Source organism: Ooceraea biroi, chromosome 1 (assembly GCF_003672135.1).
Source record: "Ooceraea biroi isolate clonal line C1 chromosome 1, Obir_v5.4, whole genome shotgun sequence".
Lineage (NCBI taxonomy): Eukaryota > Metazoa > Arthropoda > Insecta > Hymenoptera > Formicidae > Ooceraea > Ooceraea biroi.
In genome coordinates this window covers 11,355,086-11,372,508 of record NC_039506.1, presented here as the reverse complement: position 1 = coordinate 11,372,508, position 17,423 = coordinate 11,355,086, and positions in this window count along the sequence as shown.

Here is a 17,423-nt window from a genome sequence, read left to right as displayed (position 1 = left end):
TTAATTGAAATAATTTTGAAACTTTCCTATGATGTTGCACACAAATTACAAAGCTCTTATTAAAATAAATTGAAAATACTTCAGAAATTATATTTAAATTTATTATACGAGTGTTCAGAAGATTGCAAATACTAAAAAGTTATAATAAAAATTATATATAAAATGTATTTATTATTTTTATTGTACGTTTTTATTTAATATTTGCAATCTAAATAATATAATAAATATGATTTCTGAAATATGCTTAATGAAAAAAATACATAATATATATAAGATGTATATAGATATGCATATATATCTATATATGTATATAGATATACACATACATAGCTACACCAAGTATTCACCAAATTTCCCTTTAAAAAGCGTTGTTACGTCCAGTAGACTCCACGGTTCCTCGCTTCCAAAACGAAATATTCTTTAAAAGATTTTATATAATATTTTATGTACGATTAAATCAGCGAACGTCGTTGCCACGCGCGAAAAAGATTTCGCGTGAGCGGAGGTCTCGGGGTCACGATGAGAGATATCGCGATTCCCGGAAAAGAAATAATTAACTGATTCCTGAGCGATTGCTCTCATCGGAGCCGTGAAATTTGGCACATGTCCGGTCAAAACAAGTCTTTAAATCATGGTTAAATCTGGGCTAATAAAGCAATCGTCACGTTACCGCGACGTTCGAAACCTATTTATTCATCTAGGGGTTAAAAAGGTTAATTATCGCAAATGACACGCGAAAACAATTATCAAAGAATACCGCCAAGAGATTTCTTTGACTTACGAAAACAAGTATTAGACCCATTCACTGATACCAAGTAAATTAACTATCGCAAATGACGCGCGAAAACAATTATCAAAGAATACCGCCGAGAGATTTCTTTGATTTACGAAAGCAAGTATTAGACCCATCCGCTGATACCAAGTAAATTATTATAAGCGATAACCAATGGTTCGCGCAAACAATTTTTTGTGAATTCCCGGAAACAAATAGCACTCCCCATGGTCCTTTAAACGCATATAAAAAGGCGACGATCTGCCCAGAGACTCACTCACGGACTCACTTGTAAGATTTTTCTATACTTATATTTTATATTATTAGAGTAGGATCGGGACCCGACGGATATGATGGTGACGTATCACAGTTGAGTCTTATACTCGATTATATTAAAAATTACGTGTATATTTTACGAGTAAGTTACATTGCGCATATCAAAACCGGTGATTGACGGAATTTAGTCGAATTCGCATTAATTATAAATACCTCGGGAATAGATAGAATCGGTTACGAATACAAGAGAACAAAAAGAAAAAAAAGAAGCGAATATATTACTCCCCTCGAGGTGCTTAACAATAAATCGGTGAGTTGTTCCCTCGTTGGCTCTTTCTCCTGCTCCAGGGTCTTTACTGATCCTCGCTGCCCGGGTACAGCTCCGATCGTCTTCTGATCGTCCAGTCAAATGATAAATGCTGAGCTCCTGCAAGGAGCGGGTCCTGGGTAATAACGTAAGTGAGTTTCGTGCCGAAAGTTGCCTCCTGATCGTTCTCTTTGCCAATTCGATGATCCGACCAGGAACAGAGTCCGTAGACGCCGATGTTGCTTCGCCGAGACCTCGGAGCGAAAGAGATCGAGTAATGTTGGAGCGCTTCCTAATTACCGCAGAGGTGTTTTACCTCACATGCGCTCCGATATCATCGCCGATTCTCGCCGTGGCCCACCGCTCGCGCCCGTATACGTCTGACCCCTTGCGGTCCCCTTACCAATCTCTTACACACTTAGTAACCAATTTCTTGTGTGGGAGTTCCGAATAATTTGTTGGAAATAAGTCTCAGTTATAATCGGACGTGTGATAAAGTCAACGTTCGCCTTCTTTCTGTCTGGAGAACTGGCAATCCCACAACGCTGAACATATTGAATAGACTTCGAAAAAGTAAGCGAAACTCTTTACATTATTAACAAAACTTGTAATATATATATATATATATATATATATATATATATATATAATAATTATTTTACCATTAATTGGCAAACTCAATTTATCAATCAAATTGTAACGCTCTCTGCCCCGCTTCAGAAAAGATAAAAATATTACATCAAATTATCATCCAACTTATATATTGCCGAAGAAATTGGAATACATTAATTTGTAAAATATCTTCATCGTGGTTATCGTTCTCCATTCCTTTCGTGGAGACCTCCGTCCAACAAATATTCCATTTTGCGTGACTTGTCCCTTTCTTTTAAGTGGCTCCTACCAAACGCGGATCCGAGTGTTCGAGTTCTGTAATAAGTATAAGTGGCGCCACTAGTGTGTGTGCGAGCAATCTTGGCTGAAGACGCCATATTATATAGTTTTAGTTCTTCCTTGTATTACGAAGTAATCTTTTGTATAACGAAGTAATATATTGTGTTGCAATACTATAAATAAATATTGTAACTGTTGAGAAAACTAGTTTAAACTTTGCGCTAATTCTGCCCAATTGTCTCGGGAAGATTCGGGCATCAAATATCGATAGACAAATATTGGCACGACGAGACGCGTAGCGATGTATTCGACCCTTTTTCTCACGCGACCGTTGTAGCGAGCGAACGTACTGAGCGAGCGAACAAATAAGTGGATCCACTGGCGGATAGTTACTGGCGAATAGTTTACCGATATAGAATAAGGCGGATTTGTGCACAGATCTGAAAAACGAAAAAGGCAACTGATATCTGGAAGTCACGGAATCAATCGGATGAGTAGAAATTTTTCTTTAATTTGATTTATGAGATTCTTTGCTTGAACAAAGCATTGGCTAATTTTGTATCTTCTTTTCTTGTGACTTTGAGGTTTACACGTATATTTTCTTGCTTATTTGTATGTGATTGATATATAATTATTTGAAACTGTTTGAATGTATTGTTACATATTTTTCGTAATTATATATATATACATTTTCTTTTGTTTATTGAAATACTGAACACATTTATTTATACCTTATCTCGCACATTTGTAAAGGGAAATAATCAAATTTCAACAGTAACAACAACAAGAGGTCTCGCTTATTACAAGTTCCCCTCAGGAAAATAACCCACGGGAAACCCACGCAGTAGAGGGAAATAGATATCTTACGGGCGAACCACCGCACAAAAGAAGTTGTGAACCGATCCCTTGGTTTAGACACTAGTTCATCTTCACACTCGTCACCACCCTCTCACTCTTCTTCCTCTTCCTTGGAAATATTACCAGAGATCTCCTCCATATATAAGATATCTTCATCCTCCTCTATATCAGTTAGTCCGTCTTTGTCTCCACGTTCGTCCCCTTGCCCTTCCCCCGTTCCCTCTTCCCCATGGTACTCACCAATTGGTTCACCAGATCTCGAAGAATATCTGGATGAACCTATTCCTCCTCCAACATCCCCTGAACCAGTACCTACCGCTCGTTTTCCTTCTCTCGAAGGGCTGAGGGATTTCTACGAGCGTAGTCTCGAGGTCTTTCGGGAACACCTCCTCAACCTTTTTCCCACCTACAAGTTACCCCTTCCGCCCAATGCATTTCTCCTCGGTCCTGATCCCATTGACGTTCCTAGGTTAAGGGCAGCACTTGTCCATGTCAACTCTAACACCGTTGTTTCCCTCATTACCCGCAACCGCCAATATCCCGTCCTAATCCCTGCGTTCCTCATACAAGATTTCTTTAGAGATTACCAATGATTCGGATATCTGTCATAATTATAAATAGTTTCACCATGTTTAAATTTATCTCGATGTATTCTATCTCCGTTTAATTTATTTCTTTTCTTTATGTATTTGCGTAATATTTTCTAAAATATATAATTTTAATTTGTTAAGAAAAGGAAAAATCACTTTTATTTGAATAACCCTCAATCACTCCCCTTCCCACAACAGGTCGTACAGGTCCTATCCCAGGTAAAAGAGATTGAATTCTCTTACCTAAAAAGGGACCAACGAGCAGACTTGTTCCAAATCTAAGGATAAAATCGACCTTGGTCGTTGACCCTACAGACGGAACTCGCAGTCAGCTCGACTCAAGTTTTGAGACCGAGTGTCTCAAATTTTGAGAGGCGTGTGTTACGCCCTTCCCTTGAGCTCATAGAGCTCTGGACGTAACAGATCCTAAAATTTGGGGGCTCTTCCGGGATAAAAGTACGATCTGTTGAGAGGGGAATGAATACGAGGTTTCAAAGTGATAAACGGGTGGTTGAAGAGAATTATAAATTAGCAATAGGCAGAATTGACGCTCCTTCATCATCAGCTCTTCACACTTCCACCCCCATTCAAACTCGCAAAGAACAGCACTTTTCACCAGACCATTCCTTTTCACCAGACCAAACTGTAGTCGGCGAAGAATCCTCTCTATTTGCATCCTTTGATCACAGCGAAAAAACCCTCACCTTGCGCTCTTGCACTCGAAGAAACTGAAAATTCGATAACCATGGCTCAAAACCCTTTCGCCACGTTGAAATATGCGATTGAGGCCGTGCCCTTCTTCGACGGTAGCAACATTTCTTTGAGCTATTTTGTCGAAGGTTGTGAAGAAGCAAAATCTATGCTACCTAATGAAGCCGAATCGCAATTCACGAAAATAGTTAGAACACGCGTAGTAGGCGAAGCGCGTAGAACAATACAGGGACAAGTTTTCGAAACCATAGCTCAACTGACAAAATATTTAAAACAAATTTATGGCTCTTCGAAAAATGCCTATCAATTACAGGGAGAATTAGGAAATATATACCAGAAAAGTGAAGAAAATGTAGTCACTTATGTTAACAGAGTAAAGGTTTTGGGGAAACAGATATTAGAGGCATATCGCAGCTCTGGCAGCCTTCAATCCGATTCGAATGTTAAAATTTCATTAGAAAAGGATATGGCAAAATGTTTCATTAGAGGATTGAAACCGAAAATAGAACAAAGAATTGCTAGAGATCTAGATGTGCACGCAACTATTGCAGATGCTTTAAGAATAGAAAGAGAATTACACGCAATGACAGATTTACGAAAACGGTCAGATAATACTTCAAACAAACATAATTTACAGAATACAAATCAACCCTGTCAGATATTTTACAAGGTAGACCATGCAGCTAGTAATTGCAGGAAGATTATTAAACCAGACTTAGGGAATGAAATCCTAATTTGCCAAATTTGCAAAAACCGAGGGCATAGCGCCGAGAAATGTTGTCTCCACGATCCTCAATCGCGAGCAGCCATAAATGTAACTCCGGCAAGCACAATAATTTGTCAAATATGTTCTAAATCTGGTCATAGTGCTAAAACGTGTGGTTCTAATCCGAAAAACAGCAAGAGAATTTCCGTAATTTGTCAGTGGTGCGAAAAGCCTGGTCATTCAGCCAATAACTGCTGGAAAAAACAAAATTCCGAGCCTAACTCTAAACCAAGGATTACGTGTCAACTTTGTAATAATTTCGGTCACGTCGCAAAAGATTGCCGGTTAAAATTGCTTCAAAAGGATAGCCCTTGTCGATATTGTAAAGAACAAGGGCACTTGATCGAAAATTGTCAGTTGCGTATCATAAACAACAATAAACGAAATAGTAATTCACAGAGAAACTACAACGGTCCTTTGAAATCGGGCGTACAGCAAGGGACCGAACAAGCTCCACGTCCGTCAACGTCTCAGCAACCCAAATAGAAACGCACGAAACACGGCCAGTGACAGCAAACCTTGACAAATATGGTCGGTTGCCTACTGTAAAAATTGATATTGATAATTACTTTACGGAAATACCTTTCATGTTAGACACAGGATTCAGACATAATATTATTAAGGAACATTTTCTCCCAAGAGGGGTTCGCATTAATCACTCAAAACTCTTCCAACTAAATGGAATTAATAAATTTCCGGTATACACACTCGGTGAAACTGCATTATCATTTTTTAATACATCAATCGTATTTCATATAGTACCAGATGATTTTCCAATATCTCAAGCTGGAATATTAGGAAACAATTTTTTTGTATACACGGGATCCAAGATTGATTACGCAGACGGATATTTAGAAATGTCCGATATGAAAATACCTTTCTTTACATCGGAAACTATCATCGTTCCTCCGCGATCCGAATCAGCATTTTACATCCGACTGCAAAATCTCGAGGTTAAGATAGGCTATGTGCCGAAGATTACACTAACACAGGGAATTCATTTAGGAGACACCATCGCAGACAACGTTAACGGGAAAGCTCATTTGCCTATAATAAGTACTTTGGACAAAGAAGTGGAAATACGCGTGCCGACTTTGCGAATGGTACCTTTAAATGAATATCTGGATGACCTATTAGCGGACTTAAGCAATGAACAAAGTAATAAGCAAAAGGAAGAAGGAAATATGGAAACGGCAAGTATAGAGGACTATGATAATGGAAAACAAGAATGTTTTATCAAATCCAGTGATAATTCCTTGATAGAAGAATCCGATATTTCCGGGGAGGGAAGTTTCCAAACCTCTCCAACCGATATAAATTATTTAGGAATAAGTGAGGATTATCCACCCTCAATCCAGTATTCTTGTCCTGTCGAGTGCGATGAGGGAAGTTACCAATTCTCATTAGTCACTACGAGTCCAATTGAAGAAATAAAAGAAGGAAATATAAAAAGAAGAAAAGAAATAAACGAGAATAAAAAATTAAAGGAAAATAGAAATAAAGAAGAAAATAATTCCTCCAGAGAGGGAAGTTTCCAAACCTCTCCAAAAGATATAGATTATTTAGGAATAGGTGAGGATTATCCACCCTCAATCCAGTATTTCTGTCCTGTCGAGTGCAATGAGGGAAGTTACCAAACCTCATTAGTCACTACGAGTTCAATTGCAGAAAATAAAGAAGAAAAAATAAACAAGGAAGATAATAAAAAGGAAAAAGTAATAAAAGAAAGAAAAGAAATATACGGGAATGAAGAATTAAAGGAAAATAAAAATATAGAACCAGACAAAACCAGTGAAATAAGAAAAAGGAAAAATAAGGATGGAGAAGTAACAAGTAAAAAGAAAAGAAAACTTTCCAATATAAATTTTAAATTCTCTAGAGAAGTAAGCTACCATACCTCTTCAATGGAAACCAACAATTCGGAAATAATTGAGGAAAATAATCAAGTAAATTTAAACAAACTACCCTCCATGGAATTTGCACCAGTACAAATGAAATCACAAGTAATAGCAAACAAAGCTATACGGAAAAGGAAATCCAAATCAAGGAAACTACAGAAATGCTTCAGAATAACAAGTGATGCATCAACGAAAAGGGCTTCCGAAATAATAGAATTGTTACGCCTGGATCATCTGAAAGAGGAAGAAAGAGGGAACATTGAAAAACTCATTGCCAACAGTCAAGATAGGTTCCACTTGCCCGGAGAACAGCTAACCGCAACAAATGTATTACACCATGATATTCTAACAACAGATGATCGACCCATAACCACACGACAATACAGGTTCCCGCAACACATAAAGAGGAAATCAACAGACAGGTAGAAGAACTACTAGCAGGAGGAATAATAAAACATTCGCAATCACCTACAATACACCTCTGGATAGTACCGAAAAAGGAAGATTCAAAAGGAAATAAACGCTGGAGAATGGTCCTTGATTTTCGCCAATTAAATGATAAAACCATAGGAGACGCATATCCTGTACCAAATATAAACGAGATCATAGATCAGCTAGGAGGAGCTAAATATTTTACTGTATGTGATTTAGCCTCAGGGTTTCATCAAATAAAAATGAATCCAGCACACAATCACAAAACTGCATTTACAACCCCTTTTGGACATTACGAATCCTTAAAAAACCTTTTTAAAAAAAGAAAAAATATATACGCCAAGTACATAAAAACTCCCAACTGTCAAAACTCAAAACTAAATATGAAATAAATAATTAATTAGCCAAGTATCTAGAAGCAGTTTGAGTATTTTACCCAAACGTTTTCCATGCATACTCTCTTATCGCATGACAACATTGAAGTACTTGGCGTGCCCGAATCACATTAAAACGTCCTGTCCTACCTATAAGAGACACAAAATCATTTGCGAGTCATTATTGAAAATCATGAAGATACAAATCAAGATATTGTACAAAGTTACAAGAATACATGACCACTGCGATTCGGGCACGCCAAGTACTTCAATGTTGTCATGCGATAAGAGAGTATGCATGGAAAACGTTTGGATAAAATACTCAAACTGCTTCTAGATACTTGGCTAATTAATTATTGATTTCATATTTAGTTTTGAGTTTTGACAGTTGGGAGTTTTTATGTACTTGGCGTATATATTTTTTCTTTTTTTAAAAAGGTGTTTTAGGGATCTCACTCTTTTTTGTAAATTTTAAAAATTTGACTATATTTTAGTTTTACATTCTTTTGAACATATAATTAGTATTACATAATTTCTTTTTATGTTTTATTATCAATTATTTTGCATGCTAACACGTACATCGTTCCGATGCAATTTGTAATAAATTTTATTAAGAATATATATTTATTAAGAATAATCTTTTGATTTTTATATAAATGTGATGTAAATAATTTTTATATATTTTATACTTTTTTCTGTTTTGCTAACAACATTTCTCTATGTGATTTACAATATTTTTTATTATAACTTTAACAATATAACTTTACTTTCACATAAATCATTTTTACGAGTTTTATAATTTTATGCAATGAATGTGGTAGCGCTCGACGTTATGCAATGAAATTCGTGGTATTGGTGCAGTCAATCCCTTTCTCACTAACTAATATGACGTTGCATCACGTCGATGACGGCGACAACAACAACGACGACGACGACGACGACGACGATGACGTTGCACCACGTCGACGACAACGACGACGACGATAACATTGCACCACGTCGATGACGGCAACAACAATGACGACGACGTTGCATCACATCAACGTCATCGTCGTCGTCGTCGTCGATGATGTTGCTTGCAATTACTTGCAATTTATGTCTTTATCGTGAAATAAAACATTTCCTCTGTATCACATTTTTTAATAATTTTTTAAAATAATTTTTTAATAATTTTTTTTATAGTATTTGCGATTTATATCTTTATCGTAAAATAAAATATTTCCCATATATTATTAAAATAATTTTTAATTCATAATAAATTAAATCATGCATGTGTGAACAGCAGCTTGAAGGACAAAATCGCTTTGCATGTGTATGTGCGAACATACGTATGTGAGTCTGAACCAGAATACGGAAAACGGAACGTCACGATTCTACCGTACGATTATAATATCTCAGGATTGACTGCACCAATCTTATTCGAACTGGTCGCGATCGAAAGCTCGCATTCACATTTTATTATACAGGTGCCGTTAGATTTTTGATTACGGCTTTAATTCCTGAGATATTTTAATCATAAGTTGATATGACCTGTCAAATGGCATAAATTCCAGATAAGCTACTTGGTAGCGCGCGACGTTTATGCAATGAAATTGGTAATACTCGATATTATACAGTGACTCTCATTGTTCGGAACCTTATTTTTGATTATGTACTTGGCGTTGCGACGCTACCGCGTCGCTTGATTTGTAAGAATGTCGTTCGGATTAAAAAATGCACCTTCAACGTTCCAAAGATCGATGGACTTATCTTTAAAGGGAATGCAAGGCCGGGAAGTATTTGTGTACATAGACGACATAGTTATTTACGCGAAATCTATAGAAGAACATGAGAGGAAGTATAATTTATTAATAGATCGCCTTCGGAAAGCTAATTTGAAATTACAACCGGACAAATGCGAGTTCCTGAAAACTGAAGTAACCTATTTGGGTCACGTAATTAGCAAAGATGGTGTTAAACCCGATCCAAAGAAATTGGAAGCAGTGCAACAATTTCCCAGACCTAAAACTCCAAAAAATATCAAACAATTTCTGGGATTGGCTGGATATTACAGACGATTCATACCAAAATTTTCGAAACTAGCTAAACCACTAACAAATTTATTAAAAACGATACACGTTTTGAGTGGACCGAAACTCAAGAGGAATCTTTTGAAATATTAAAACAAAAATTGTGCGAAGAACCCGTGCTACAATATCCTGATTTTTCAAAACCTTTTATTTTAACCACAGACGCCTCAGGTATTGCTGTAGGCGGTATATTGTCACAGGGTGAAATAGGCAAGGATCAACCGATAGCCTACGCTTCCCGCAGTTTAACAGACACTGAATTTAAATATGATACTTATGAAAAGGAAGCCCTAGCCATAATATATTGCGCGAAACATTTCCGACCCTACTTATACGGACAAAAATTCACCCTAGTTACCGATCACAAACCATTGATGTGGTTCAAAAACGCACAGGATGCAAACATGCGAATACTCCGATGGAGATTGAAATTAGCCGAATATGACTATGAGGTGGTATATAAAGCCGGTAAAACGAATGTAAATGCCGATGCATTATCCAGAAATCCAGTTAATTATAATGAAAATGATTGCAAAATAATTAAGCCTGGATTCTATGATCCTGACCGTCCAGAAGACGCTGAAGCAATATCTAGATTACTGGAAGAATCTGACGAAGAGGAAGATAATAACTTTGAACTATATTTACAGGATGATGAGAATTTTGAGGAATTTCAATCAGAACAGAATCAAATTGCAGAAAGGGCAGAATTAGAAGAACAGATAACCGAGACAGCATTAATTCACGATCCACCTATCATGAAGAGAAGACAAACACGCAGTCAAACCGCAAATCAAATACGAGTTAGAGATACAGCCACTGATAATGACGAAAGAATGGAAATTACCGATAAAGAAAGTGACAATGAAGGCGAGGATGAAGAGGAAACAAAAGAAGAATCGGAAGACATGGATATAACCCCAGGGCTAATGAATTAAACAAGTAATATTATCGAATCACGGGAATTACTATTTCTACGGAAGGACAACGTAGCATATTTCGTAGATACGGACGGAAACCCTCTGGACTCTGGATCTCGGAAACTGAGCGTAATGACCTACCAAGGATAGGAACTCTCATGTTAGGGCAAGTTAAGGTAATAAAACACAAGAAATTCCTCCACATGGTATTACCCATTAGCGAAAAACAGACTGAAGGACCAACAATGACAATGGATCGGATCATTTTTGTCGTACACAACTTGAGGACTATTACCGATAAATTAAAAATACAAACGCTTAGTATCGCAAAAACTGATTTAACTAATAATGTACCATGGAGTAACGTGAAGTCACAACTACAAACAGCCTTTGCAGATGCACCGACAAAGCTAATAATTTGTAACGGGCAAATTAAATATCCACCGAAGGATTTACGCTCCGAAATAATCCGAGAAATGCATTGTTTGCCTACGGGAGGACATCGCGGCGTTACTAAAACATACAATAGAATCAAACATAAGTATTATTGGGAAAATTTAAAAATTGATGTGCAGAAACACATACAACAATGCTTACAATGTCAATTGAAAAAGTTAGCCAGAGTTAAAACTAAACAGCCGATGATAATCACCGACATGTCGGGTGCAGCTTTTAATAAAGTTGCTATGGATATCGTAGGACCCTTGCCGAAAACGGACAGGGGCAATGAATATATCTTAACCCTCCAGGATCAGTTAACCAAATTTTGCATGGGAATACCATTACCCGATCAAACTTCCGAGACCATAGCTGAAGCATTTGTGAACAAATTCATTTGTGTATTCGGAGCACCCAAGGCCATACTAACCGACCAAGGAAGAAATTTCATCAGTGATTTGATGAAAAAATTAGCAAAAATATTCAAAATTCGAAAATTCCGAACTATCGCGTTCCACCGACAATCGAATGGATCGTTGGAGAGATCACACCACGCCTTAAGCGAATACCTTAAACAATACGTTAATGAGCAAAAACACTGGGATCGATGGGTTGATCTTGCGATATTTAATTATAATACTAGTGTACACGAAGCTACGAAACACACCCCGTATGAACTAGTATACGGCAAAATAGCTCGAATTCCGTCTCACGATCCCTTAAACCCCGACGATAAATTGGCTACTTATGACGAATATCTAGTAAATCTAGTTACGCAACTTCATAACATTCAAACAACCGCCCGTGAAAATGTTATTTAAGCTAAACATAAATCCAAAAGATATTATGACCGGAAAATAAACCCACAAGTCTTTAAACCAGGTGACCAGATATTTTTATTAAAGGGACCGAAACCAGAAAAATTTGGAGACCAATATACAGGACCACACAAGGTTCTAAAGATATTAAATAAAAATAATGTGAGGATTAGGATAAAAAAGAACAGCAGAGTAGTTCATCCGAATCGACTTAGAAAATCGCATATAACACCTTAACGCGAAAATAACCATTTTTTTCAAGATTCCAGATGGAACCAATAAGCAAAAGCGTTTTTACCTTCATATTATTATTAACAACATGGATATACAACACACATGGAATTACTGGATACGATTGTGGTGCACCCACTACAAATATAACTACATTGTCCTTACTTAACATCGAGGAATGTGATATACCCCAGGTAACCGTGAACTCCAGCAGACAGTTCGTACAGCTGTTACAATTGAATGATTTCCAAACCGTGCACGTAATACAATGCAAGGTAGAAATAAACAGATTAATCCGGAAATGCGGGATGCTCTCCCACACCATAGATGTTCATAATGGAAAATTTGCTTATATAGAAGAAGTAACTAGAGAAACTTGCCTTCGCATGCACGTAATTGGAACCGCACAAATAGTCGGAGTCTTTATAACAGGACTAAAATCAAACGAAACCACGAGTCGGCTGGCTACATTCACTGGTTATGTAGATTCCACTGGAACCTGTAACGGAGGAGGTTACTCAGATCATTACGGAAGCTGGACCGACGTTGTAGTGATCGGCACCATAAAAATTACTCTACAGGACTATGACGCAGTTGTACGAATAAATACAAATCGCGTACAGCTAAAATCTGGAATAACCTGCGAACTAAGTGACACAACATGCGTTGACATAGAAGGTGGAAACACCTTCTGGGAAGCACTACCACAAGACTCTTGCAAATTCTCAAGATACAGTCTGCTATTCGAGGGATTCACAGACAAAATTATCGACAGTATAACTGAGCGTTCTCAAACAATATATTCCCTAACCGCAGAAGAAACTAGTTTTGCTCTGGCAGTCAGAGGAGAAGAGGTAATTTGCAGACATACACTCATAAGGACGGAACATCCTAAACTGATAATATTTTCAACTGAGCCTGGACTCGGGTTATTCAAAGCACCAAGACGGGTTAACAACCTGGATAGTTTTGCCTATATGAATTCAAAGTTCGTACATGTCGAGAAATATATCAGTGCACAAATTAATCAGTTATACCGGAACATATTAATCCAACAATGCAGGTTAGAGCAACAAATGTTGCAGAATGCTCTAGCCATAGCCATGCAATCACCTGATATATTTGCATATCATCTGATGAAAGGACCAGGATATATGGCATTGTTAGCTGGAGAAGTGATACATATCGTAAAATGCGTACCTGTAGAAGTGAAAATTCGACAGACATCGGAATGCTACAGTCAGCTACAGTCACTCGCAACAATCAATCGTATTTCTTAACCCCTCAGACGCATGTATTACTAAGGCAAGGCATACAGATTTCCTGTAACCCATTGGCACCTACCATGTACCTTTTGGGAGACGCCTGGTATAAACTTGCACCCAGACCAGTGGACACTCTACCGCCGGTCACAATGAAACCACTAACAAAACCGACATGGAAGTACATTAGTCCAGGATCACTCGCAACCAGTGGCATATATACTGTTACGTCCAGGAGACTCCACGGTTCCTCGCTTCCATAGGGAAAACATAAAATAAAGGGAAGAAACAGATAAGAATTAATCCCCATTAGCGGGAAAACGACCGGACGAGCGTAGGGGGGAACAGGTGGTCTTATTGTAATAGATATCATGAAACGATACGTAAACCATAAGGTTCACAAAATTATTTCACACACCCCCACCTGCGCTTAGCTGAAACGTTCGATAAGAGAAAAAGAGGGAAAAATCACCCGGAATCAATAGTTAATCACTAAACAAAGACCGCTTCTGGTTCGGAAAGACAGAGCGGGACTTGGGAATTGTCACTTACTGACGGCAATAAAAGTAATCCAACGATAAGGAACCCTGCCATACAGGGGCAGCTGTGAAATAGATTAAGGAAATGCAAACATGGATTGTAATATGGATGGTCAAGTGAAGGGTCTTCACAAGTCAAGTGCCGGACTCTAATCCTTGGAAACGATAACGTAAATCCATCAGATATCATAGTAATACAAAAGCAATGGACGCTTCATTAGAAACAATTTTATTGCCTTTTTCTGTTCTTCTTTTCTGGGAAAAGAGTGACCCCCGCCTACACTCTTTAGTCCTATATAAAGGGAAAAATTTAGCCAGAGAGTCCTCTTCTATCTTGGCCAGCCTGCAATTCACATCGTTACTGTTACGTTCCCGTGATCGGGACATCGGGCTTAAATATTAGAGTCAGTGTTGGACTCCACCCGAGCGATTCTGGTCTGGTTGGCTCCATCGCCTGACTCATTGACAATCAACTCCATCCGAGAACCGATACAAGAAAAGTAAGCCTTTTTAATTATTTCATTTAATTACCCTCTAATCGTTTCGCGATTCCAGTAGAGCAATTGTCTATTCCGATTTATTTCCATTTAAGTGGCCGATAATATTCGCGGACCAACCGATTCCTCAGCAGATTCGGGTTATTCCTCATCGGCAGATTTGCTATCGTGCAACCAAACTGCACCCCTCCCAGCGCCGGAAACAACCGAGCAACTTGATACATTTAGCGATAGAATCGAGCAGCGATTATCATCACTTACAATTAGCATACCATCTCCTACCTCAACGACTGTTAATCCACCTTCCTCCCCTAGTGTTTCCCCTTTTTCCCTACCTGAGTTATCCCCGCGGTGGTACTCACCCATCTCTTCTGAACAGCTTGGACAATTCCTGAATTCGGTCCTCCCTACCCCCGCTCCTGAAATCAACCAAGGAACATTCCTTGACTTTCCACCCCCCGTTCATGAAAACCCTGAGATTGGAGGGATGTCAATCCCCTCAATTTCAACACTTCAAGAATTTTCCCAGAGAGCCTTCAACTTGGTTCTTGATTATTTCCTGGATCTTTTCCCCACCTTCACTCATCCCCTTCCTCCACACACCGTTATTTGCGGCCCTGGATTGATCGATATACCGGCTCTCAGGGAAGCGCTCAGTTACGCTGGCCCTGATACCTTTATTCCCTTTATCACACACAACCGCATTCACCCTGTCCTGATCCCCGCGTTTTACATTAGTGAATTTTTATATAATTTTAATCCTGCAATGTAGGCGTAAATAATGTAATGATAATAATATGTATCAACGATTTTTGGATTAGCTATTATACGTTTGAGTTAGAACTAATTTAGAATTATAAATATGTACCGATGTTCCTCTGAATGAATCGGATTACACAGTTTTTAATTTTCAACTTGTACAAATATTTTTAGTTAAAATTTGTATAGATATTGTATTGTGTTTCCTGTAGCGGCGTTTTTATCGAATTATTGTAATCATGTTCAAATCCGCATTCCAGTGTCAAAACTTTAACCATTTGTACTCGTATTTTCTGATGACCATTGACAGAATAAATTATTGTTAATTTACCAAATAAATTTCATTTTAGTTAATTACCCTCGTTTCACCCTCGTCCTTGACAGATCATACGGGTCCTATCCTTGTGCAATAGGGATTCATTTCTGTTACCAAAAAAGGACCATCGAGTTGACCGTTTCGAACTATTAGGGTAGATCGACTTAGGTCGTTGACCCAAAAATCGAGTGTCCGTTTCGAATAATAGGGTAAAATCGACTTTGGTCGTTGACCCGAAAATCGAGGGACCGTTTCAAATAATAGGATAAAATCGACTTTGGTCGTTGACCCGAAAATTGAAACAAAATCGGTCGGCTCGAACACACGAGGTACTGCGGTTGTGTGCCTACGTACCTCGAGAGGCGTCTGGTTGCGCTCTTCCTCGAGCTCACGGAGCTCTGGACGTAACAATACACAACAGGACTTGGAGACACTCCGAGATCACATAATGTTCCCTGCTGAACGACCCGCGGTCCTTAACACTGTAGCGAGAGGAGTAATGGGCCGACCTACCACCCTACACGAAGGTTCTATCGCCAACCTACTTGACGAAACTTCCATAGAGAAAATAGCTATGTCAACCTGGGAGAAATTCTGGAACAAGTTTCTAATTTTTGGCAACCTAAGCGCAGGATGTATCGCCATATATCTAATCATCCGCGTAACCAAACTTGTACTGGACACCTTTGTACATGGATATGAGCTACACACTGTCTATGGCTGGTTCGTCTATTTACTCGGAGCCTTATGGGAATCCCTCACACAATTGCTATTGCATTTAGGGCGTAAAAACCCTAAGGCCGCACCGCCACCTGACGTAACGATAATAACACCGTCTCAGGAAACCGGCAATGAAAGCAACAATAAAACAACAAAGCCAACTGCTACCGAGAATTCTGTCAGGCATGTTTCCTCGGTATCCAGTGTTTACCCGCTCCTGTCCTCTTATCCTCCCAAAGATGAACTCAAAAACGTTACCTTCTCATTCGATATCAAAGAATAAAATTTTGTTTTAAAAAAAGGGGAAGGAGAGAGAGAGGAAAAAGGGATGTCCAAGTCTACAATTTGATTACACCATTATTATAGATATCAAAGGTTCCTGATCACCATGGAAATTAAGGGAATCCAGTCTTCCCTCCTGACACGTCGTCCGCTTGCAGTCACTGTCATCAGGGTCGACTCACCGGGCCTAATCTGGATACACATAAAAAACTCAGAGAAAGACTACCAGGAAATGAGGGAGGACCTCCAGGTGATGATGCAGCGCAGAGGGAGGTATTTGGGCTGCTATCCAGATCAAGTACAAGTGAACCAAGTTATCGCCATCAGGGATGGCAGTCAATGGCATAGAGGATATATAACAGCCATCGAAGGAGACCTAGCACGCATCACCCTGGGAGACTGGGGGCGAAAAATCTTACGCCCGCTCCATGAGTGCCATCGACTTCCTGTGCGCCTCCATGAGTTGGCTTGGCAGGCCATCCCCTGCAGTCTCTTCCGCATAGGCCCGATGCAGCCCTCTGAAATCTGGCGGTTTGAGACTCGGCAAATGACGAAGATGTTAGCAGAACACAAAAATGGCTGGATTAGGATCCGGAAGGCAGAAGATGATGCCGCCATCGTTGACCTGACTATTGATAACCACCCCGAGGACGGACGCTACGATTTTAAAGATATATTGAGCAAGATGGGCTTCGTG